Source organism: Aphelocoma coerulescens, chromosome 2 (genome assembly GCF_041296385.1).
Source record: "Aphelocoma coerulescens isolate FSJ_1873_10779 chromosome 2, UR_Acoe_1.0, whole genome shotgun sequence".
Lineage (NCBI taxonomy): Eukaryota > Metazoa > Chordata > Aves > Passeriformes > Corvidae > Aphelocoma > Aphelocoma coerulescens.
In genome coordinates this window covers 160,952,840-160,979,418 of record NC_091015.1, presented here as the reverse complement: position 1 = coordinate 160,979,418, position 26,579 = coordinate 160,952,840, and the positions used below count along the sequence as shown (strand labels likewise).

The 26,579-nt window shown below is 40.8% G+C and overlaps 1 long non-coding RNA gene across 1 annotated transcript; it reads right to left on the bottom strand.

Annotated features, from left to right (window-relative positions):
• Positions 1-24,366: 24,366 nt before the first annotated feature.
• On the bottom strand, positions 24,367-26,206 carry LOC138106020 (uncharacterized). Its single transcript, XR_011148878.1, has 3 exons — positions 26,099-26,206; positions 25,598-25,712; positions 24,367-25,123 (listed from the first exon to the last, which is right to left on the bottom strand). It is a non-coding gene; the product is annotated as an uncharacterized lncRNA (long non-coding RNA).
• Positions 26,207-26,579: the final 373 nt, after the last annotated feature.

Sequence of the window (26,579 nt, the reverse complement as noted above, 5' to 3'; positions counted from 1 at the left end):
GGGAGGACCCCTCTGGTGACATTAATCCCATTTTGGGACCTCAGCACCGAAGAGAGACTGACAAAGATAGGAGAGTCTAGCAGAGAGAAGCCAGGTTGGTTAAGGGGATGCAACACATGATGTAGCAAAGGTTACCCTGGAGAAAAGGCTAAGGAGGGACCTGGTATCCTCTGTCTGAAGGATGGCTGTAAGCAGAGAGAGACAGAACTTCTCAGAGGTGAAAAAAAAAGATGACTGGATAACTGGCACAAGTTGCAGGCCAGGAAATATAAACAGTGGAACATGGGTCCAGAGAGGATCTCCTTGGAGTTATTTGAAACTCATGTGGAAAAACCCCCCAGAAACCTTTCAGAACCCTTGAAATTGACCTAGATTTGAGCAGGACCAGATAGATGCCCTAGGGATATCCCTTCCAAGATTTTCTTCTGTGATTTTATGTTTAACATGAGGGTGGGAAAAACATTTTATTATCTTCTCACTTTTCCTCTTCCAAGTTTCCCTAGAACTGCTTGAGTTATTTGTTAATTCTGAAAAGGGGTTATGTCGTATGCATAGAATTTGATAGGACTGTAGGGAACTGGACTGTCACAGTATTTTTCATATATATTTATGCATTTATGCAGTACATAAAGGCATCAGCTCATACTAGCATCATGTTGGACCTGTTTGTGGTTTTGGTGTCCTGAAATTGTTGCAGCTGGATCTGAACTCAGAGCACCAATCATGCAAAGGTATTTTAAATAGAATTTAAAGAGAGTTTTTCAGAAATAATTTGTGGCTTCATCCCATTTTTCTCTGCATATATCACCCTGTAGTCCTGTTATCTCGCCCACCGCACATTTTCTTGGAAGACTTCTTTAAGGACTCTGCTAAGCCTTGATGTCTCTTTCCCCTTTCAAAGAAGAAAACAAAGCCTCTTCTACGAGATTTGGGAGACAGCACATCTGCAGGAGAATGTCACCTCAGCGACTACTGTCTCACAGATAATAATGCCAGAGCATTATGGAACTCGGATGAAGGAAGCTGCAATGTCTGTCTCAAAAAAAATAGAAGATGTGGTTTTCAGCAACAATTTGGGAAATGTATCCTCACGTGTGAAATCATCCTCTTTTGTCTCCACTCATGTTGAATATATCACAGCGAACTCTGCTTAATTGCAGGGCCTGGTCATTCCACCCTCCATGGGACCAACTGAACATAATGATAGTGAATAGTAAATGACTGATGCTTAATCAGGCCAAAATTAACATAAATTCCAAATAATGGGGGGAAATGTCTGGGATTAATAAAAAGAGAAAAACATTGTTTTTAAAGAAATGAATGACACACAGCTTTGCCTTTGTTGAGAATAAGCATCAAGCTTAGAAGTGCTGAGCCAGAATAAGAGGTTTTGTTTCAGCAAACCTGGTCTGGGTTTCACATCAATACCCCTACCCATAACTGCACATGGTGAGATGTGTTAGGAGGTGAAGTGTGGAAAGTGAAAGAACTTCACATAGAAATTTCTGGGTTTGTTTCAACATAGAACGTATTGGAAAGGTACAAACATAATCAAAATCAAGAGGAAAAAGGAAAACAGTCACAAAGTCACTGAATGGGTAAGGTTGGAAGGGACCACAGTCATCTGGTCCAACCTTCCTGCTCAAGCAGGGTGATCCCAGAGCACATGGCACAGGATCATGTCCACACAGTTCTTGAAATCTCCAGTGAGGGAGAGACTCTACACCCTCTTTGGGCAATGTGTTCCTGTACATGGTCACCTGCAGAGTAAAGTTCTTCTTCATATTCAGGTGGAACTTCCTGTCCATCAGTTTCTGCCCATTGCCTCTTGTCCTATTGCTGGGCACCACCAAGCAGAGCCTGGTCCATCCTCTGACACCTCCCTTCAGATACTGATAGACATTGATGAAGTCCCCTCTAAGTCATCTCTTCAAAGCTGAACAGGCCCAGCTTCCTCAGCCTTTCCTTGTAAAAGAGATACTCCAGTCCCTTCATCCTCTTTGGACCTGCTCCAGGATCTCCATGTCTTTCTCGTACAGAGTAGCCCAAAACTGGAGACAGTAAGATCCACAGTCTGGATCTCTTAGTTGAAGTTCAGCCTTGTTGGATTTCTCCTGCAGATTTCCTCTGTCACACCAGTGGAGCTCACATCTGCAAAAGCATTCTCTAGTTTACACTGTTTACAGATAGACTGAATAGCCAGAGCTGTGAAAACAACTTAAACATAGGAAGTGCTTTCTCTGCTCCTTTGAAAGAAAAATGTGGGAGGGCAGAGGGTTTTTTTTAAGTTACAAGGCATTTGCAACAGGGCAGGAACAAGCACACGGTCTTTGCAGGCAAAAGGTTCAACTATAGTGATACAGCACTGTTCTTCTCCCAGGTCAGATTCAGAGGGCAAGAGTGAACCCTGCTATTTACACACCCAGAAAGTTGCGCTGAAAAACTGTCTCAATAATGGCAAGCAACTCTCCTTTTGTTTCTTTTGCTTTTTGTCTCTGAGCTCAAGAATCTTACCCGATCATTCCATCTGAGAAGACGTAAATTAGAACCTTAGCTAAATTGTAATCTCTTTATGGTCTAAGTTAGTTCATGACAACCCATTGTCCTCATGTGTAGAATTTTCTCTCCAGCAACGTTTGAGGCATAAAGCATAGACATAGTTTTTAAATGCATGTGGTTACCAAACTTTTCCATTGAGAAAAATTACAACAGCCAGATTCCAATCCCTTTTTTTTCTATCTCCTCACTATTCAGCAAAGTACTTCAATGGTGATCACATGCATGCTGAAGAACTGCTTGCAGGATAATGATGTCTTAATTACATGGTGAGTAAGACCCCAAACAGTCATCTCAAAAATTGATATGCACAGTTAATTGATTCTGCAAAGTACCTTTGGTAAATGACTGATCCAGCTGCCTGAAGTTCATGAAGTCTCCCACCAGGGACTTCATGCTGAGTAAATACTCCACAGCCCGGCCTGTAGCCAGGCCCATAGCTACATTCAGACTGTCCCATTTTAGGAATTTGAGCATCATTCAGCATAAAAATTCTCACTAAAATGAATAAGTGATCATTTGATGAAGTCTTGCATAGTGAAAATCAAGGTGTCACACCAATGTTGTACATCTTATCAACCATGATGAAAGAATTTGGAGATTTAGGTTTTTAGATATAGTGGTTTAATATCTCTGAGTTATTGTACCATGTCAGATTTCAGTCTGGTACATGTACAAATACAGGTATGCTTTTCTCTCTTCTCAGTATATACACTGACTATTTATGAGCCCCATAGCCAAGGTCACTTCATTAACAGAATGAATTAGAGTAGAGTTAATTTATTAAAGATCTTTTGCTAATAAACAACAACAAAATATTTATTACTAGGCATTAGCTAACTTTGCATTCAAGCAGGCTCTATTTTAAGGAAGAGTTAATAAGTTCCCAAGCAGACTTCACATTGACAAACTCAACTGCCTTAAATTAAAAAAAAAAAACAAAAAACAAAAAACAAAAAAACAAAAACATTGGATTCTCTACAAAGCTGATAATGGTTGCAAACCAGTCAGTGGCAAAAGCAGCATACTGAACACATTCAACTTTACAGAGAGCCATAATACATTACAATTTTCACTGAAATGCTCAGCCCAGCTATCCTGCTCACAGCAATCTTTAAAGCTATTTATATATTACCCATATTGCTTTATTATTTTTCCTTTAAGAAGAGCAGTTTAATGCTTGAGTGCTTTTCAATTTTGCTGTTCAGACAGTAGATTAAGTTTATAACGACTAGCTTAATTTTTACAGGGTGTAGCATGTATTTGGTCTGAAAGATACCCCTGGCAATACGAGGCTTTAGATGACTTTGGTGTTTCAATAAAAGTTAGATGCAGTCTGATACCTTCTTACAGTCCTATTGTGGCTGATTATATAACTGCATGTTCTTTCTGGCCACTATGCAGTATGTAATTTACAGCCTATTTCTTTTTTTGGTGTTCAAAAAGGCAGAGATCTCTGAACAACAGGGTCAGGAACAATTCTGCCCTCTATTTCTCCTGTAACAGGCAGATGACAAGTGGATGAGGACTGTGCATTGAACACCTTAAAAATGTGGAGCACCATGGGAAAAAAGCACCCAAACTGAAAAAAAAGGCACAGATACACTTGAAAGACTATTAGTGGAGACTGCTTTTCAGGGTCTGGAATTGAATGGATTTGAAATGGCCATGCACAGACAGGGGACCCATGGAATGAACCCCTTTATCTCCCTTCTAGACATTTGGACTCTAGTTTTGAATAAAATTTATTTTATGGAACTCTGGGTGATCTTATCTCGCACTGAAGTAGGCCACGATTAACTGTAGTGCTCATGAGCCGCCTCTGAATGTACTGAGCAGATCACAGAACCACAGAACCATGGAATGGTTTGTGTTGGGGGGACCTTAAATGTTATCTAGTTCCAACTCCCCTGCCATGGGCAGGGACACCTTCCCCTAGACCAGGTTGCCCCATCCAACCTGGCCTTGAACACTTCCAGGGATGGGGCACCCACAGCTTCTCTCAGCCACTTGCTCCAGTGCCTCACCACCCTCACAGTAAAACTTTCTTCCTAACATCTAATATAACCCCATCCTCTTTAATTAAAAGCCATTACCCCTTGTCCAGTCACTCCATGCCCTTGTAAAAAGTCCCTCTCCAGCCCTCTTGCAAGCCCTCTTTGGGTACTGGAAAGTGCTAAAAAGTCTCCCCAGAGCCTTCTCTTCTCCAGGCACAACAATCCCAACTCTCAGCATGCCTCCACAGCAGAGGTGCTATGATCATCTTTGAGGCCTTATATGGACTCATTCCAACAGGTCCATGTCCTTTTTTTGTAGGGGACCCCCGGGCTGCATGCAGCACTGCAGGTGGGGTCTCACCAGAGCCGAGCAGAGGGGCAGAATCCCCTCCCTCACCTGCTGCTCATGGGGCTTTGGGTGCAGCCCAGGACACATTTGGTTTCTGGGCTGCCAGAGCACATTGCTGGGTGATGTTGAGCTTCTCTTCCATGAACACCCCAAGCCCTTCTCCTCAATCCATTCTCCTTCCAGCCTGTGTTTGTGTTTGGGATTTGCCCAACCCAGATGCAGGACCTTACACTGGACCTTTCTGAACTTGATAAGGTTTGCACACCTCCACCTCCCAAGTCAGTCCAAGTCCCTCTGGATGCCATCCCTTGCCTCTATTGTGTCAACAGCACCACACCACGAATCAAAACAAAACACCAAAGAAACCAAAGATTACTTGAAATAATGTTGTAAAGGTTTGAGTATTCACACTCTCTGTGAGATAAGCCTGGGTTTAAGATTATTCCCAGATCTTGCAAAGCTGGCAGTAGAAGCAAACCCAGTTCCTTTTGAAGCCTGAAGGAGGGAGGTCCTGATCTGCAGCACTGGTGGTGTCTGAGATGGAGGCATAGGGTGTGTTCATCTGTGATATGTCCTGGCTTGAAGGACATTCAGACTGAAGGAGTTCATTCCCCACACAGGTTAGAAATGTATCCCAGCCTAAAAAGAAATATACAAACTCTGCAGTGTCAAAAATCCATTTTGGTTTATGTTCAATCCCTTTTAAGCCACTTTTTTGACAAACAAGTATTGCTGATTGCCAAGTACTTACACACTGGGATTCTTTACTTCCTTTTCTTTCTTTGATGCAAAGGAGAAAAAAACCCCGTGTAGGTAAAACTGTGAAAACCTTGAATGTTTTTGTTGGATGGACTTAAAATTAAAAAAAGAAAGAAGCAATTTGATGTCAGATTTAGAACTGGTAAATACAAAAATGTTCTGTTCAAGAAAGTTTTCTTAGAAGAGCTAAAGAGAGATGATACCTTTTTTTCCTCTATGTATATAAAAGGATCATTTACCATAGTCTCTGGGATTTTCAAACTCTCAGTAAAACCCACTGAAAATTATATAACCTTTCCCTCTGAATGATTCAGATTTCACTAGCTGACATCTGTTGTTAGTAATAGATGGAATAAAACTACCTGTGCCAAGAAAGTCAGACCCTTGTGTTTATTGTAATAAAGCAGAAGGATTTACAATTTGGTGTAAAACGTTTTTATGGTTCTCTCTAATTCTTGAATTCAAAGTGTTTCTTAGCTTTGAGACAGAAGCAATGAAGGTGAAGAGATGACCTATTACTACTACTTTTTCCTCAGTTGATTTCAGAGAACATTGCAAAGGTGGTTTCAATTTTAGAGATGGTCAGTAATTACATTTTGGAAAGATTTTTCAATGGAAAAAGGTCTTGTGTGAAATCAGTTTTTCTATCCTCTGTGAGGAAAAAAAGTTATACATCCCAACATACGTAAAAAGCATCTGTAATTTCAGTATTCACATAGAACATGGAATGATGGGGGAGCCTTTCAAGCAGTTAGCTGGAAGGTTACAGCAATGCCCAGACCTCTGCTCAAATGTTGAGGCAAAACTGATCTCAGAGAGGGCTTGTATCTACATAGTAAATTTTATTTCTACTCTGGGTTTGTTTTATTTATATATATTAATATAAGACAAAATATTCAAAGTTTCTATTGCTAGCTTAGTTTATTTCAGCAGAAACTTCTGAGGCAGTTTAATTTTTTCATATTTAAAAATAACATACATCATATCAATCTAAAATTTAGAGAAGTTAAGGCACCACCATGACATGGTTTTATAGAAACCTACCCTGAAAGAAAACTGTTTACTGTTTAAGGAAATGTTTTGTTAACTTCTTTAAGATCTATTTTAGACCCTATTTTAGGAAACTGTAAAAGGGTATGTGAGCACAAGCACAGTACAAACAAACAAACACACACATTGATGTTCCTGGTTAAAAGCCATCAGCTCAGAGAAGTCAGCTCTCAGAAGACAAAACTGAAGGTCTGCAGCTGTGTGTTTATTCCTGGGGAGGTGGAAGTGTTACTCACTGATATGGTGGGGTTTGCTGTCTGGAGAACAGTGGAATTGCTGGTTTCCTCGAGTATTACCAGTACAGACCTGATGGATTGCATGATTCCAAATGTCACTCTGAGAAGTGGGAGTCCACTGTCAAAGAGAAAATAAGAGTGCAGGGCTCAGTTCATGGTCACAGAAAATGTTAGAGTTAACTTTGGGGAGGGTTTGCCAGCTCTTTCTATTATTTCTTGTCAGCTACAGTATTGACAAGGGCTTAGTCTGAGTATGATCTCTAAAGTCAGAAAATGGACTGAGTTCAAATTGCACTTATTTATGTTAGTAAATAGGATAAGTATATCTTCTCCTGCTGCCTGGGTAATCTCTTATATTGTTGACAACACTACAGGTTTCTGACAAAGAGTTCTCTTTTAAAGCAACCTGGCTGCATCTTTTCTGCCCCTCCCACGTGCACATCAGCAATGAGCAGCTTACTCCTAAAAGCTGGCTTTTCCTGAGGAGGGAAGTGATCCCTTTTAACCTCAGCCTGACTGGGAACCTGCATAATGTAATGTGTAAAGAAAGCAGCACTCACTGAGAGTGATCAGGTTGGGAAAAGATATCAGGGGCATCCTCTCACTGTAGATGCAACTTCAGAATCTTCTCTAAAGAAAGGTATTTTTGCTACTGAAAGTAGGTGACCATCACAGAAGTTTTGGTCAGGTTCTTTTGGGAAGAAATGCTTCATTCATCCCAAAAGCAGTGTGGCATCAGCAGAAAATCAGGACTCTGTACTGTGATCACAATTAATGTGCTCTCTTCTGCGATCAATTTACAGTTAATGATGCATTTAGTGGTAATAAAATTGGGAATCTACAAAATATCCTTACCATTGTTTTAATTTAGTACATTTTAAATGTCAAGGAAAGGTGGGGTCATAGTATCTATCATTTTGGGGAAAAAAATCCAAATAGCTGAGGTAGAAAGTCATGAGAAAAGAAACAGATAATAAGATTACTGGGAATTGCAAGTCCTTTCTCTCTCCATACCAATCATAAGAGTGCTGAGTTAGGAAAATGACATTTAGAAAGTTGTTTTCATAATTAGAAATGTCCTCCTTGCCTTGTACAGTAGTATTCTCTCTGAACATTCTCTTTCACCAGATAAAGCTTTTAGGAAGTCATTATGACATACAAATAGACCATGTTAAATTAACTTTATTAATACATCATATGAATATTTTCAGCTGCTTCAGGCAAGTCCTAATTCACATCTAATCAGCAAAGAAAATCCAAATATCCAAGAAGTCTGGATCATTGGGGAAGTCATGATACAAAGCTTATCTTCACGTGAAGGAAGCATGACACACCAGTTTCCAGGGGTTAAAGATTTTGTTCAAAATGCTCCTCACAGCAGCATGGGGCCAAACCAGACCCAATCCAGCCTGTGAATCTCCCTGCTGGATGGTTCAGGCAGGAAAGTTTAGACATAAGAATTCATTTTTATTCCAGTGTATTAGTCCATTCTCTTCAGGACTGTGATTCAGTGGCCCTTGGCTGGGCATGAAAAACATTTCTGTCATCCTACATTTTCTTAGGCAGGTAATGTAGATGAGGGCAGCTAAAAAAGAAATGTGGTCATCAAATACTTTGGACATGCAGAGTTGATTCACTTTTCTCTTCCTGCCCTGGAACACCAAAAGACATTAGCTCACTTTTTGGCAAGAGGAAAAGTGAAATGAAGGACTCAGACAGACTGAAAATATGAGCTTGAGCAGGTGCAGGGAGGGTAGGTGGAAATCTCTTTCAGCTGTTGAATATTGGCTCACTGGGTTTGAAGTACATTTTTGTATTTTTCATAAAAGCTTATGAAAGCTTGGGGTTTGGAGGGACAGAATGTTTTCAAGGGCCATCAAATTTCCATTGATAATGAACAGAACAAGAACAGAACCACTAGCCTGTCCCAATTCTCTTCTGCAACTTAACCCCACCTCATGTAAAGTGCTGAGGCTGGAAATTTTATGTTAATTACTTTTCTTTTACTATTTTCCCATTTTGACCTCTTTAAGACTGCAAGACTCTTGCATTGCTCTTAAGGATTTTCCACTCTTTAGAAAAATACAAAGTGCTGAATTGTTAAAAGAAAGTCAGATAGCAAAGGCTGTCTGTGTTAATCCTGTACTTCTGCCTAGAAGGTGAGGATGCAGGGAGTAGAACTGTAAGCAGCATGTTTTTTATACAATAGGAATGAGAGTGAGATGTGTTAATGTACTCCTCTGTTGTAAAACAGCCAGAAGAGAGAGAATTTCACCTTAGGAAAGCCACAAAGAACTGGGGCTCATTTTATTTCTGCATCAATTCAACACAAGAGTGAGGATGCAGAGTGTTGTGAGATTAAAACACAATGTGCAGAGTATCTTCCGAATTTCAGCAGAACATGTTTGGGGAAGCTGACATTCCTCCTGCACAGGACAAATTATCTTTGCATTTATAATACTCTTTTTATGAGGGCATGTAGTGATAGGACAAGGGGGAATGGCTTTAAACTGAAAGAGGGGAGGTTTAGGTTGGATATTCAGAAGAAATTTATTCCTGTGTTGGTGCTGAGGCACTGGTACAGGTTGCTCAGAGAAGCTGTGGATGCCCCATCAACACCTGGAAGTGTCCACGACCAGGCTGGATGGGGCTTTGAGCAAACTGGTCTAGTGAGAGGTGTCCTTGCCCATGGCAGGCAGCTTAGAAGTGGATGATGTTGAACATCCCTTTCAACCATTCTATGATAATCCAAACAAATCATTTTCTGTAGAATCTGCTGCATCATAGGCTCTAACACAGCTGTCCTGATTCCTGGTCTTTTCTAAAGGGACAAAGAAAGGGGAAGACAGAAGCAAGTCCATAAAGGCCTCTGTAACTAATGCAAGTTAAATCCCTAAATAAAATAAAAAACCCAGCCAAACAAACAAAAAGGTATATTCCCTGGTTTTGTGATTTTCCTCAAGGAGACTGCACAAAAGAGTGGTAGGACAATATAGAAGTAAGCAAAAGAGTTCCATTTGGCCTACCTCACATCTTCCCATGTTGTTTGTAATGAAGTTGCCTCTCTTGCCTGCCTTTGGCAGGCAAACAAGGGATTTAATTTCAAACTCTCAGGAGACTGTAGGAAGAGATGATTTATATTTATTTAGACCCAGTTGTGGGTTACTCATGTTTCCACACTTCTGGATGGCTGGAATCACATAAAGGACACATTCATATCTATTTAAAAGTGACTATTTAGAGACCTTATCCTTGCTTCTAACATCCATCTCCTGCTTATTTGTTCCTAATAAGTTGCACGCTGTGCCTTCAAACAAAAAGGAGGCACATCCCTAGAAATACTTTCATATATTGGACACCTCAATAAGGTAGGATGCTGATATATTTATAAAGGGACTTTTTTTTTTTTTCTGTGAGAAATTGTTGGCATCAAGAAATCCAGATATCAAGTGGAATAACAGGTTTCCACTAAGGAAACTTGCTTCAGATGCTTCCCACAAACCTGAGGCAGTTTCCCCAGGTGATGTCTCAGATTAGCAGAGCATGTAGGTGGGACTGACTCTGACAGGAGAGGAAAGGTGCAGCCTAAGGGGACATCTTGCTGTCCCTTCACAGTTCCTGTGCTGTTGCATCTTTTTGGGATAGTGCTCTCTTTGTATCACTGCTGCCTTCTCTCTCATCTCCCAGCACCCTGCTGGTGCTGGCTCTTGTCCAGGATACAGTGACTTTTAGGTGTACTGCAAGATCAGGACCTCCAGGCTTTTCCCCTTCCTTAAGTAATTAAAGCTCCTTTTTAGGTGAATAAAGATTTCTTGTCACCTCTTTATCATCTCTCCACATCCAGGTCAGCTTCATTGTCCAGTCTCACTTTGAGGAGTTCAATTCATTACAAAATAGAAGGTAAAGGCTGAAAAGCAAGATCTTTTACTCATTTTTCCCCCGGGCAGAATCCCTGTCCTATGTAACCCAGTGACACAAGAGATAATCCTTTGATTCTTAAAAGTGTTGTGAACATAATAAAAGACTCTTTTCCTTTTATTCCTATCCTTGAATGAGTTGTGAACAACACTTCAGAGGTATCCATCCCGTCATGGACATCATCTGAGAAAATTAACTATGTCTCTTCCCCCAGTTCATCAGTAGATGGTGGCAAAGAGTTCTTGCTCGTCTGAGTTTCAGACCCCAAGGCCTGCACAAGCATGAAAATAAGCAAAACTGATGGGTAATATTTTGCCATCTGCTGCACTTCATGTCTTCAAACTCTCTATTCATGTTTGGATAAACCTATTGGAACTTTTAGTTGCCTTCTCATGTGCAAAGTTTTGTGAAATGACAAAATCTCACAAATCATTTCCTTGTTCCAAGTAGCCCTTATCTTCTGAAGGCCTCCAGATCTTATTTCACTGACTGAATCCAGGGACTTCACCTGTCTTCAACTGCCTAAGTTCTCCTCTTCTTTCCACTCATTTGTCTTCGTTATTATTTTATCTGCACCTGAGTTATTTAACTATGAGGCATATAGGAGCATGATGCATATGAACCATGTGGCAAACCACAACTCTATTGCAAGTTACATTACTCTATAAATAGAAAATTAGATGAAAAGTATTTGTCTGTACAAGAAACCAATAAAAAAAGGCCATACAAAGTCTCCTACATGGAAGATCTTACCAGAGAAGTAATTATTTCCTGAAATTACAAGCACTGCACTTTAATTCTCAACAGCATCTTGCAACACAGACTGGTATTTCATGATTACAATTTCATGGTACTCTAAAATCAGTAATCTTAAAACTTTTATTTGGGATTAGAATACAGATTGCATTTTTTCATTGCCAAATTGTATTGCAATTTTGTATCAGCAATGTGCTAATAACTAGACCAAATTAGCATTTTAAGCTTTATTTGTGACAGATCACAGCATGTGTCTACAGTCTATCCCTTAGCAACACAGCTTGGGAGATACATAAAATTGTGGGTGCCTCTACTGTTGGCAAGAATATCGAGAAAATCTGGTGAAAAACTATGGGGCAAACAATAGTGTTGCTCCTAAAATTAAATCTGTTTCCTAGTTCTACCTCCACTCTGCATTGTAAACTGACATCTGTGACAAGGAGAAATAGCAAATGCCAGTTTTATTTTCAATGTGGTGTTACTTTTACTTTTCTTCTCCACCACTTCATAGCCATTGAAATGCCCTTCCAATGCAGCAGGGAAGCACAGCTTCCTCAAACACTCAAAACCAGTTTGGGAAGTGAAAGTCAAGGTCATTTTCTCTCACAGAGAAGTACAAACAGTGAGGATTGTTCTGTATTGAAATTCCCATCCACATTAATAGCTCTGAAGTGATATTCTTAATTATAATATTTAGATTCATTTTAAGTACTTAAGAGGAAGAGAGAAATGTCACTGTGTACAGCTGATAATTGCAGAAAGCTTGACTGCAGAGAGGACAGCAAAGACGATATTTAACTGTATGGGAAACAGGGCAGGAAGTAACACACAAGATCCAACGAAAGAGAAGGATCCAAGCATGCCTTCAGACATCTGCCACAGTGGAAAACCTCAAAGCAGAGATTCTGGATGGAGATCTGACAGGTTTGGCCCAGTTAGTGTGGATGGGCAGCAGACAGTGGGGGACTTTTATAAAAAAATTAATTGTAAAAAGGTCAGTCATAAAACAAGTTTTTTTGATTAAGGTAAAAGGCAATGATTCAAAGCTTAGAAAAGGAAATAATGCATAACTAACTTATTGTCACAACATTTCAGCAGCAGCTTAGAGGAATGCAAAAGGAAGCCCAAGTATTAGTTAGGCAGTACCAGTGTTAACTTGATGCCTGACATGGCACAATGTGCTTAGTCTTTAATTATATGTCAAAGGCTAATTTTTGCACAGGTTCCCTGCCTTGAGTACAGAGATGAACCTAGGCTTGGAAAGAACTGTATTTGTTATGGGTCGTTCAAAACTTACCTGCTGCTCAGTGTTTGAGGGCTTGCCTTTGTGACCACAAGGATCTGCTTTAGTTTATAACTGAAGTAGTGCAGAAACATTTTCATGATATATTTAACATTCAAATTCCTCAACGTTAGACTCTGGGGGAGCACTGGGGCATTAATCCCAAATTCACACAGAATCACAGAATGAACTAGGTTGGAAAAGACCTTTGAGATCATCAAGTCCAACCGATGACCTAACCTAACACCTCCTTATCAACTAAACCATGGCACTGAGTGCCACATCCAGTCTTTCTTAAAACACATCCAGGGACTCCACCACCTCCTTGGGCAGATGATTCAAGGGCCCAATCACTCTTTCAGTGAAGAATTTTTTCCTGACATCTAACCTAAACTTCCCCTGGCGCAGCCTAAGACTGTGTCCTCTCATTCTGTCAGTGTTGCCTGGGAGGAGAGACCGACCCCCACCTGGCTACAGCCTCCTTTCAGGTAGTTGTAGAGAGTGATAAAGTCACTCCTGAGTCTCCTTTCTTCCAGGCTAAACAACCCCAGCTTCTCAGCTGTTCTTCACAGGGCTTGTTTTCCAAGCCCTTCACCAGCCTTGTTAATTACTTAATTAGTTAATTAATACCAACACTATGACCACCAGTGTCAATCAGACTGGTTTTGCCCATAATGACCCTTCCAATTTCTGCAGAAAATGACAAGGAGTCTGGCAGGCAGTAAGCTGAACATGAAGGACTAATGTGTCCTTGCAGCAACAAAAGCAAGCCAGGTCCTGGGCCACATTTGCAACCCTGTAGCCAGCAGATCAAGGGAAAAGATCATCCCACTCTACCTGGCATGTGTTAGCCAGATTCGGTCTTCTCAATTTAAGAGAAACCTTGAAGTACTGGAGATGGTCCAGTGGAGGGCCACAGAGATGATTATGGAGATGGTTGGAGAACTTGACACATCAACAAAGGTTGAAAATTAGCTTTGCCAAAAAGAAACAGAAAATTGGGTTTGCTACACCTACAGAAGGAAAGGCTCAGGGAGAGCTAATCACCATCTTCCACTGCCAAGGAGCTACTTGTAAAGAAGTGGAGGTGCTCCCTGCACAGGGTTGCATGGGATCAGGACCAGAGGCAGTGGGCCCAAGTTGCTTCAGGGAAATTTTATCTGGATATAGAGAAAAAAATGCTTCACTGCAAGAGCAGTTAAGCATTGGAATACATTGTCCAGAAAAATGGGGGAAATACTCAAGACCTGGCATAACAGGCCCTGGGTAAGCTAACCTAAGGCACTGCTTGGAAGGTTCATCCATATAATGTCCCCTTTTAAATGAGAGTTTTCTATTACTTACTTTCTGTCACTGTCCTGTCTTAGAAGAGAGAGAGCAGCTTCGTGCTTTTCTTCCCCTGTGCTTCACCCATGAGAGAAAAACCATACTGCCTGAGAATGATTTTGGAAAGAGCTAGGGGGAAAAGAGACAAGAGGAAAGTGTCATTTACAGCCTCCAGCTCCCTCCTGATACAATGGACAAGCCTGTCCTAAGGGATTTGTCCTGTCTCTGCTGCCTAAATGTCCTGAAAGCTATTCCTTGTCCCCCACTGTGACCTTCACAGTGGCAGTGGCTGTCAAGTAATAAGCAGAACCATCTCTCCAAATAGAAGAATATGTTACCGTGTAAAAAACCCCATAATTCCAAACCCGTATCTTCCAGCAGCAGCACAACATTGTCTCTTAGCATAATGGATTTGTTAGCATCGCCTCGGTTTGAGAAGTGCAACAGGAGCTGCTAAGGTGAATTATGAGAGGTTAACAATGAAAAGTAAGCATTGTGTGCTGAGCTGATGACTCATGCAGAGCTCTTCAAGAGATGCACATATTAAAAACAGCTGGAAAATATCAGACAACATAAAAAAATCCACCATCGCTCTCTTAACCTCTGATGCTGTAAATAGACCTGGAAATTTAGTGATTATATTTTGCTTTAGAGGCTGTAGTGGAATACACAGCACCACGATAGTTACAGTGTGGCTTTTGATTTATCTCTCTGACAATCATCAGTCCCTTCAATGCCTCGCTGAGAAATAAGCACAGAAGAGGACAGACATGCAAACTCGGATGAACTGATTTATATGAAGTGGGAAAGAACTCGATCTGTGCTCATAGCCATCCCTGTGCTGGCTGATGCACACTTCTCTTTAACGATTTCTGTGCCTGATTTATAAGGCATCCAGTAGGTTTCTGATCTGTCAGCAGCTTCAGTGCTGGCTTAGCTTTAAAAACATACACATTTCCCTGGAAGATGACCCATGAAGCTCATAGGAGAATTGCAGATGAACAGAATGCACATTCCTTGTGCTTTGTTGCCTTGAGTCTCCTCTCCACGTATTACAACACGGACTGGAAAATGGGAAGTTTAACAAGCATTTAATTGACTTGAAAAATAAAATGTCAATATATTACTGCTTCAAATATGTCTCTAAAATGGTATTTCAAACTTGTGAACAAAGGTCCTGGGAAAATAGGAGATTCCAATTAAGCTTTAAGGAACATCAATTGGTTAGATATGAAATTATATATAATTAAAAATAATGAAAATCAGCTTTGACAGTAAGTAATTTTTATTGATCAGGATTGTGTTGTATCCACAACTATTTAATTCTTATATACAATGCCACATACAGTATGTAAGGCCCAGTACTAATTCTTTAGTCAGAGACCAACTACAAACCTGCAGGGCAATTATTAATTTCCCCATGTGCAGGTGGGAATGTGAGAAGTTTTTGTGACTCATCCAAAGTCATGGAGGGAATAATCTGAAGAACTCAAACTGGCTCCCAGGACCACCCCTGGACCACATGCATATTTCCTTTGGATGAAGTTTTTGGGTTTTCTGAACTCTGGGTGTGTGCAGTTTGTCAGGTTATCAAGTCACCGAAGTGCATCTCTCAGTTTTCCATTTAGATTCAGCAAAAGCAATACTTGCATCCCTGAATTAAACAGAGAGTGAGCATATGGAATTGATATTGCCCAGAGTGATCAATAATGTAGGTGTTTGCTCCTAGAGACATCACTGAATAGAGATGTGAGTCCATGGCATAAGTGAAATGCATCAGGTTGCTAAAAAACCTACAAGAAAAAATATAACAACTCCTCCCCCAACTCCAAGAGCCCTCAAAACCCAATCCAAGAGCAGCAAAACCCCAGCCCATCAAATGTAAGTTAGTATATGCAACATTTTCTTTTCCTAGGTATTTGTTATTCTTGCGACTCAGTGCACACACTTGCCACTGTAAATCTTACTCTTATTTGTAAATTGTAGTAGGTTTCCTTTGGGGATCATCTCCCTGGCATACCATTCATTATTTTCTAGTCTTAAATAACTTTTGAACCTACAAGTATTCCTCTACTCTTGTTTATTTTGCTCCCTTCTTAGCTTGTTCCAAAATGCTGTAAATTTACCCAAAGCCCTCCCAAAGCTGGATCCACATTTTCACATTCAGAGGAGAATCATGCACAATGACTATTCCTATACCAACAAATAAAATCAGATGGATACAAAGCAGTGTCCTTGAAACCAAATGGATCATTATGTTTTACTTCTACAAAGTTATATTCTCCATTTTTACCCCCTCCAAACAGCAGAAGAAATTAAATAGAAAGTGCTTGGATGAGGAGTCATTATTTAGATTTCTTCTCTCACAGTAATCACAACTTTTTCCCTGCCCCAATCTTATTCCCTTGCCATCATCCTGTGCTGCCATCTGTCCTGCATTTGGTGGGTGGGCACTTCCACTGTAGAACAGGGAAAAATGTTCATTGCAAGATAATAAGGTTTTTCCATGCTATCATGTTCACTACCTGTGACCAAGGAAGCCCTGTCAGACACCACAAAAAAAGGGATAAACTTCAATCATATGAAAAACTCCACTGAAGCCCATCCATGGCACTGCTGAGCCACTGCTGAAACAAGGACTCTCCAGGACTTGGCTTTTATAACCTAAATCCAATCTCTATTTACTGGCAGATGTTCTGTCTCAGCTCCTTCCCTCTCTGTTATCCTCAAATGTGAAGAAGACATCAGGGCTTTGGGTATCAGTTATGTTTTTTTTCTGATTCCTTTTTTCTTCTCCTCAACCCATGAACATTACCCTGCAGCTGGCATTCAACAAAAATATTACTTTTTAATGTATGCAAATAGTCATGTCACATAAAGTTAGTCAAACGAGATTATAGAAGCATGAAATCAGTCAAATTGGCAACCAGGAAACATGAGAATTAAGACATATATTAGTCAAGTGCATGAGGAAACTTGCCCATTTGAACAAACCAGCATGGAACAGGTAAAGAACACACGGAGGTGCCAGGACCTCCTTGCTTAGTTCTTGCCCTGAAGCTCTTACACAGAGGGTGACTCCCCTCTGCCTCCCATGCTGTTGAATCCTTCCCCCCCACACACAACACACCTTGGCATTATTTGGGCTACAGGCTTTGCAGGTGGTCCCAAATAAGGCTGGAAACCTTTACATTAGTTATGCACAAAAAGACTTGATCTTGCACTGCAGTGAAGAGTTTACTGTGTAAACAGGGCATGTGAAACACAGTATTATCATTTTTATCGATAGATGGGGATAACAGGCAGATAACAGAGTTTTGATTTTCTGGCTGATGTGTACCTTTCCTGCCTGTTATTCCATATGCAGAGCCCTGAAACTCAATCGTTCATCTTAATCCACTGCTTGAATCACCATCTGCTCAGAGCAGGGCTGGGGGCACTCAGTCTCACTTTGTACAGGTGTAAACCTGCCCGTATGCTAACTGTGTTTGTGTTCAGTTTGAACAGAACCATTACTCCATTTTAGTCTCACTTCAGGACCAATGACCTAGATTTTCTAGTGTTGGCTGTTAGTTTTCATTCTCCTCTGAAGCCTCATTTCAGAAGAAAAAGGAAAAGAAAATATCTAGACACATTAAAATGTTTTAAGATTTTTTAAACTGAACGTTAAAAAATAGTAACTCAGCATGAATCAGCATTGTTATTCACTTCAAAAAATGCAAGCCTGTGGCTCAGCAGCTGATACTCAGCACAGCCTGTTAATGAGGCTGGTCAGCATCCCTCAAGGCTCATTTTAATTTTACATAACCAGTACCTAATGGAACCTCTGTCATTTCAGACTAAACTGGGAACTTCAAAGAGCATAACTCCATGGAAGTCCGAAGGCAGAGGCCTGGATGTCCCACCAGGCTCCAGTTCAGCAGCATCCACAGGGGATCAGTGCTAGGGACTGGTCCAAATGGGACCCATTTATAGACTTCAGAGTGTACACAGGTCTGGATTTTCATCAAGGCACCCACTTTAGCACTTTGCCAGATCTGCCAAGTTCCTGATACGAGTTGGGATGAGACCTGGATGTGCACTGTGAACAGTGACATAGCAAGCAGGGGGAAAAAATCATCCTTACTACTCAACACAATGAAAGAATTATGCAGATTTACATAAAGCTGTGCCTGACAAGCTGTGAAAGCAAAAATAAATCACACTTAACTTGCACTTAATTTCTTTTGTACTCGCAATTCATAGGTGGGATAAGAATTCCTGGAACCTGGGGCATTCCAGTACGAACAGAAGCAGAATCAGCCTGTTCATGTCTGCAGCTGACTGGGTGGTTCTGCTTTCTTTGCACCACAAAATGACTACATAAATCCACTTTTTCATGGAAAGCTGAGACACCAAGTTCAGCTGCTACACGCTTGCTTGCCAAAGCACAGGCAGCCTCCTGCTAAGTAATCTTTCCCAGGTAGCACAATTTTTATGGTTCTTTAATGCTTCATCAGGTGTTAATCATAACATTTTACTGTCTGAATAACAAGCTTATCTCCCTCAAGAAAGCTTTGGTTCACATCCAAAATTCTGTTCTCAGAGTAGACAATATACTTTGATAGCAGTGACCACACTTCACCCTGTGCCCAATGAATTTTCAGAATCACAGATTGAATGAGGACATTCGTTAGTTGCTGCCTTTGATATTATCTAAGTGCCTACAATTTATATGCCAGGATACTGATGCTGAAAAAAATCAGTAATTCCAGAAAGGAATAGTCCATTTTTCCTCCTTGCTCCTGTGTAAAATGTAGCTTGATTAAGGTTAAAGGATAGCAGTGGGGTGTGTGCAGGTGAAAATCAGCACCTCACTCATGTGATCAAAAACTGGACCATAGCAGAAAGCTCTGTATTCACAGTATCATGGAAGAATTTGTCTTTTCTCTGTTCCATTAAAAAAAGGGACAAAGTTCATTCTTTCCCACCACATGGTGGAATCTGAGCTGATTCAAGTCCAGGTTCTCTGTCAATATTTTCAAGAGATCTCTTAAGTGATGTAGAAACCAAAACTTCATTTTCAGAGTGGCTTCCTGAACACCTGTCATCCAAGTGCTTGCTCCTTCTGAAAATGGGACTTAGGCTCCGAAACCACAGGGCTAGTTCTAAAAGCTTTGCTCCCTCTCCAGCGTGCTTGTACAACACTCACCTGGTAAAGCACCACTCCCTGAAATGTTCCACTCCCAGCTCATGAGTGGTCACTGGAAGAGCTGTTGTTTTGCACTGTACAAGGTCATAATAAGTTATTCTGCCCAGAAGTCTTTAAGGTTATTCTTGCCTTTGCTTTTACCTGTAAAATAAACATAACCTTATAATGGCATGCTTTAGTAAATGTTCTTCAGACAAGAAACAACCATCCCTTTTATCCCTCCTATGGCAATTTTTGGCCTTTATTTTTTATTGTTTGATCTCAGAATATGTTATGAAGGAAAATATACAGTGAGTACCTAGCCCTAAAATAATTGCAACATCATCTCCATGGACTTGAGTTCAAAGCCTCACTGTTAATATGCCCTTTTCACACGTGTATCATGCTTCAGCAGACACTGCAGATGCCAAGATGTTCATCTGTTGACTGGGGCCTGTGTGGTCCAAGGAGAAATCATGGTAACATTTGGAAGATGTTGCTGCCAAGTACATGGGGTGGCTGCTCCAAGACTGAACCTCCCAGGGCCACAAAGGCAGCTCCTGGCTGAAGGTCTGCAAGCTCCAAAGGGTACTTCAAGGTTTCTGAAAGTAACCCCACACTTGGACTGCTGCCTTATCCGTGCCAGGAGCATGGCCACTCCCTGGGACACAGCCTGAACCACTGCTAGCAACCATTGCCTGCTGTATTTTTCCATATGCATTGGTAGAAAAATATCCTTCATCTTGTGAAAGGTGGATGAGAAATGTGATGAGAGCGAAGTGCTCTCATTCTGACCCTAACTCATTCAGCACCTGCTGTGTTGACTTGCCTTTATGGAAAAGCCATGTTAAGCACAAGGCTGGAGTCACACCCTTGCAAATGTGGGCATGCAGGGTGGTGTGTCACTGCCAGACCCAGAGGGGAAGCTGGAAGGCTCTGAGGCTCAGAAAAACAGTGTCCAGCAGCCTTGACATTGCGGGGGTACAACATGCTTCTCTCAAGTCCTTTAGCTGGCACACTGGACACCACAGGTTGTGATGCAGTATGTCCAGGAGCTGCTGTTCTGGGCCAGGTGACATGCTGGGATCACTCTGTGGTTCTACATGGACACTTAGCAGAAAAGCCTAGAGACACAAAAGTTGTCTAGTTTAACCTCAGTTTAATATAATTCACCTCAGTTCTGCAGCAACATTCTGCTGGCCCTGGTGTTAGGTGGATTTTTACATGGGGAGCTAAGCTCACTGCAGTCCTTCAGATATTTTTCAAGTGACTTGCCAAATATCTGATCTCATCAAAGGCACTTGTACAAGGTACACTCTGAAACTGAGCTTGCATCCAGGGCCTCCAGCCAGAGGGTCTTGTGGGCTTTCAGAGCTTGAACAGAACCTGATCCTGTCACGCAGGCAGGATGCACCAGGCTACAGGAGACCAAAGAGTCTGTTTATATTTTAACCTTAGTTTTTCTTGCCAGAGTAATTATTTTTTTTCTGCTTACACTGTTCTGACAGAAACTGGATATCTGCAGCCCATCAACTTTTACAGTTTTTTTTTTCTTTCAGCCAAGATCACGTATTAAGAAATGTGTGTTTTCATGGATGCCTCCCCTGTTGTTATGCTGACTACCTTCCCATCTGTTTGCAATCTCAAATCATTGAGATGGCAGCAAAGGCACGGAACAGCTGCCTTTCGAAATCCACGAAGTCCCATCATTATTCTGCACTTAGTCTTGGCTAAAGAGCTTACCTGGCTATGCTACAGGTCACTTCCAAGGGCAAAGCTTTTCAACATCCATGGCAAATAAAAAAAAAATTGCTTTTCTCTTCTTATCACCCTCACCTTCCCTGGCTGCTTTCTCTTCAATTTTTGTTACTTCTCATTTGTGCACCTTTATGACTGCTTGTTTGGTCTGTGCAATTACAGAAGTGTAACCACGTAGCTCAGTCTTCTGAGGAAACAGGTACTCTACACCACCAGCCTTGCAGAAGCTTTGTATCAGAAGAATACAGAAGTCTTTTTATCAACAATGATGGGTGTCTTGCGTAGAAGCGATTGGCTAAAGGTACAGGTATTCATGACCTGGCAATGAACTCATTATAAAAGCTATTTGACTATTCCAAGGTGTAATGATAATGGCAATCAACAGGGAAACATTAAAAAAAATTTTTTTTAAATTTTAAAAAGATATATTTCTAGAGGTTTGTTGGACATTTCCTGCTATTTTTCTTTTCTTTTTTTTTATTTTCATCTTTCTTTTTCAACAGAATTTCTAACAATTTATGAATGCTCGATAACTTTGTCCTTCATTAATCCATCTAGTGTTTCCTCTCATCTTTGGAAACGTTGTCACCTGCTATATCCTGCAGAAGGACGTCCACAGATTAACTACATGCAATATGTTGAAAAAATACTTTTTGTTTCTTCTTAGTCTCCTTCCTTTCAGTCTAATTGGATATCCATAGTTCTTGTACTGAATTCTTGTAAACTATGTATCCTAACAAACATTTCCATGACAAAAACAGCTTTTACAGACTTCAGCTGCATTTCCCCTTTTTTCCCCTAAGTTGCCTCTTGTCTGGACTGAAAGCTTCCAGCTTTGTCTCTCCTGGTACAGAATCAGTTTCTCACATTGATTGTACCTGAAATGCTTCTCTGAATCTTTTCAAGCCTCATATAAACCCTGCAGGATGGGAATACCAGAACTGTACATATCATGTGAGGTGTGGGCAAGATATGGATTTACCCAGCAGCACAGTAGCGCTCCTCCCTTCCTTCTTCAGCCCTTTTCTAACAATTGCTCACATTTCACTTGCTTTCTTGACAGCTTGAAATGCACCAAGCTGATGTCTTCACTGTACTGTCACAACCCCAAGTTCTCACACATGAATGGTAATGGTCAGTTCAAAATCTGTCATGTTCTACAGGCAAGTGGCACTGATTTTTATCTCATGTGTTACTTCATATTTACCTCCACTGTGCTTCACCTGCCAGTCACTGAGTTCTGTGAGAGGTACACAAGGGACACACCACAGGACCCTTTCTTTACTAACCCAAATATCATAGTATTATTGACAAATTTTGTCAGTTCATTGCTTTTCCCAAACCTTTTAAGAATAAAATTGAATATGGGTTGAGTGGAGAGACCATGAAGCAGAGAAAATACAAGAATGGTTCAGAGAAGCCCTCACAGCTCTTGCCTTTGAACCAGAAGCCCTCATCACTCCTGATGGCCTTGGAGTTGTCTGCCCTGTCTGTATTACATTGCAAGGGAAAAAAGGTACAAATGCCTAGAACTCTCAGCAATAAGAAAATTGACTCCAGGGAAAACAGATCTCACAGGCAATGTGTCATTGGCCCATAAATGTGTTCAGGAAAAAGGGAGGGAAAAGAGGACACCACAAGGAGTTCAGTCTTTTCCACCTGCTGAAAGAGATTGGCCGCTTCCATGTGGTTCTGCAGCACAATCCAAGAAGAGTCATCAAACATAACCATAATTGGTTCTATTCATAGTGTTCTCAGATTTTGAAAAGTTTTTTTTCAAGTTGCTTAGAGCAGATTCAATTGCTCAAGCTTCCTTCTCCCAAATATACAGATGCCCAAAGCACATTTTTTCCTTACGGCATTGCCCTAATGCCTGTAGCTCCCTATGTGCCTGCGAGGTGAGGAAGGGTCACTCCCATTTACAGATGGAGGATGGGACAGGAGAGGTTCCAAGCCAAGGTCAGCTTTCAGGCCAGTGGTGGAGGGGCTCCTCACATCATTGTCTCCAAAATCCTTAACTACTGAATCACCATTAGGCCATTTTCCCTCTCTGGTGATGATTTCCTTCCACTGACCTTGTGGAAACTCTGAAATAAATTAGTCTCCAGGGTAAATGATTCAGAATCTTTCACTTAAGCCTAATTAACAGGAGGCAAATTGGCCTTCAGACACTTTGGTATAAGGAACAGTGAGCCCAAGGTGAGAGAGAAACTTATGAATCAGTCCCACCTTGATCCTGTTCTTCATTCACTTCTGTTCCCACATCCAAACCTTCACTCAATTTCCTGACAAGCCTATGGTGTTGTTACTCCCATAAATCTCAATTCTTGCTTATAAATATAACTATAGGAATAATACTACATATACTGTATACCTAAAAGCCAGTTGAAATATTGATCCACAAAAAAAAAGTCACTAAGAAATGGCTTAATTACCTAACCTGTGCTTAGAAAAAAACAGTATTTCCCTGCAGTGCCTTGCATGGACACATGTAAATAACTGCTCTGTCAAAATGAAAGCTGCTAAATCAAGCACCCAGAAGTTAGGAAAGTGTAGTTCAGGTTGTCTTACCATGACTTCTTTGTGCAAATAGAGTCTGCAATTACAAAGACACATACATACATAGTTTAGTGGTGGACTTGACAGCACTGGATTAACAGTTGGACTCAACCTTGGAGGTCTTTTCCAACCTTAACGATTCTGTGATTCAATATACTGCTATATACTAGTCTATAATTAGCGTTTGCAAGAGAGGTGTCTTGGACTGTCTGCAGTGAGGAACTTGTCATGTCTGGGAAAGGGAATGTGCAGTCTGAAACAGCCAGAACATTGCTGGCCTCATGAACAGCAGAAACCAAAAATTCACATCTTTAATATTGGACATGCACTTGGCTAATGATCTGTATTTCAGATTCTTTTGGGAGTGGGACTTACATAAAAATCTTTGCTCTCCCCCACCATGACATGGACCATGACAGGATGATTAAGCTTAATATAGTAGTCCATATGCAACAAACATGACAAATTTCTTAGCACCAGGATTGATGCATTTTTTGAACAGCTTCTTCAAAATACTCTCCTAGGGCTGAATTAAGGCTGTTGAGATAACTAAAACACACAAATCTGTTTCTAAACTGTGTTTGTATTAGGTTTAATTATGACTCTACATTCTTTTATTTTCAAAATATTTTTATTAGGTGATAATAACAATTCTGCAATTCTCCCAGAATATCTGCAGTTATTAAAGTGCTCTCCCAAAACCTAATTCTAATTTAATGCAATTTTTCAATGTAGAAACCTCCTTTGTTCTTCATAATTAAACCCTTACACATGTGCAATGTAAAAAGACTTTAGAAAACAAAACCTCAAGACAAATTTTCTTTTAGGTGCCACAATAAAAGAAACGTTGCCATACAAATAATGCAAAGAATCAAAGGTATGGAATACTGCCTTTGCGTTTTTGTGAGTTTAAGCTTAACCTTGGAGATACTGGATTTGCAGATTTGCTCAGGCTGAGTCACTGTACTCTGGAAAAGCTGATGCAGACCTGTGTTCCTTGTATAAATTTTCTCTCACTCCTGGTCAATGTGAAGCTTGTCAAAACAGCAGCCACAAGCACAGACTCCTCTCTTTTCCTTCCCCCTGGAATGTCATCACATTGACATTTCTATCCCCCTCTTACTAGTCTTTTCTTCCTTTCCTCTATAGTACCTTTACCTTCTCAGCAGGTCTGGAGATTCCTTTTTCTTGGCTTCTTTCCTGAATAGGCTTGTTGAGAATGGGATTCAGTGTGAAATGTGTTTTGATTTTCTAGCGGCATTAATGGCCAGGTTTTGACCTTTTCGTCTGGTTTTGAACATTTCTTCCCTAGAATAAACTTTCTCCTGCAGGATACCCTCACATAAAATGGTGTTTGTTCAAACCACCAGTCTCTTCTGCTCTCAGAGAACCAGACCACCTCTGCCCCTAGAAAAGATAACATTTGCCAAAAACGCTGCTGGCCTTCCTCTGCAGAGGAAACATTATATGGTTGAATAAACTGTTATCATAATAGTTATGTCTCTTTTTATTATACACACTTAGAAGAAGAATAAATTTCCCCAGGAAGTTTACTTTTCATTTTCTAAAAGATTGTGTTTCGAAGCTAAAATGTCACAGTTGTCTTTTATGCCAGTAGCTTTTTAAGTCTATTTTCATGTGTATATATTTGTATATATCAGAATCATAAAGTAGTTTGAGTAGGTAGAGACTTTAAAGAACATCTAGTTCCAAACCCCCTGCCATGTGCAGGCACACCTTCCACTAGACCAGGCTGCTGAAGCCCTGTCCAACCATGGGAAACCATTTTTGTACTCTTTGAGACCTTTGTGTGAATTGTTGTGAAAGCCTTGAATTTTTCTTTTAAGATTGCTATTACAGTTTATTAAATGAATGTGCAACCTTTGTGTATTTGCTGATATTTCCACTTTATCTGGTACAGCTTGCAGGAGTTTATGTCCTTCTGGGCAACTGGAAGGCAATATGCAGGTTTTCACGGAGTTTTCAGCTTACAGAACTATGGTGAGAAGACAAAGGAAAATTCTGTTTTTCAAGATATTTAACAGGCAGTCCAACAGAGATTAAACACTCCTTCCCTCTCACATGCTGCTTTATTCAGATTTCAACTTAAATTCATTTTACTGAACTGTATTCCTGAATCCAGCAGGAATAGTCAAGAATTTTTCTTTGGCTATGTCTAGTCCACACGTCTCTAGAGGCACAAACATTTATAAAAGCAAGTAATTTCCGTAGACTGTGAGGTGTATTTGCAGCTTGAGTTGGCAAAAGGGGGCTTACCCCTCGCCTGCCGACACAAAGAAGCCCAGAGCACAAGGCTGAAACCCCTCTGGAAAGCAGCACCCAGTGCCCAAAACACAATGAAAAAGGGGCAGATCTCCTCACCCAAAAGGGGCCGTATCTTCCTGTCGCTGCTGAAAGGCACGCCAGCAGAGGTAAAGAAGAAACAGATGGGACGCTCTGTGTGTGCTCCACACAGGTTTACCCCAGCAAATGGAGAGGGACAAAAAGCCAAACAGTAGGAGGGTCCAGGGATTTTATACTGGGCACAAGATAGGCGGGGAAAGGGATCTCTGCCAATGGGATGAGAACAAGTAGGCAGGGTAAACAGTAAGGGAACCAATGGGGACAACACATAGGAGGGACTGGGAGAAGGATCCAATGGGGTGTGGAAGAACATAGACGCTTCTAGAACATGTACATATTGATGGCAGGAAATGAATATACATAACCTCATACATAAAACTGGGAGGGGAAAACATTAAGCAATTGGGAGAGAATATGCAAATAGAAGAACCAAGGGCTTATGGGTTCTCACCATAATTACAGTGAGGTGCTTAAATCTGAAATTCCGACTACCACACTT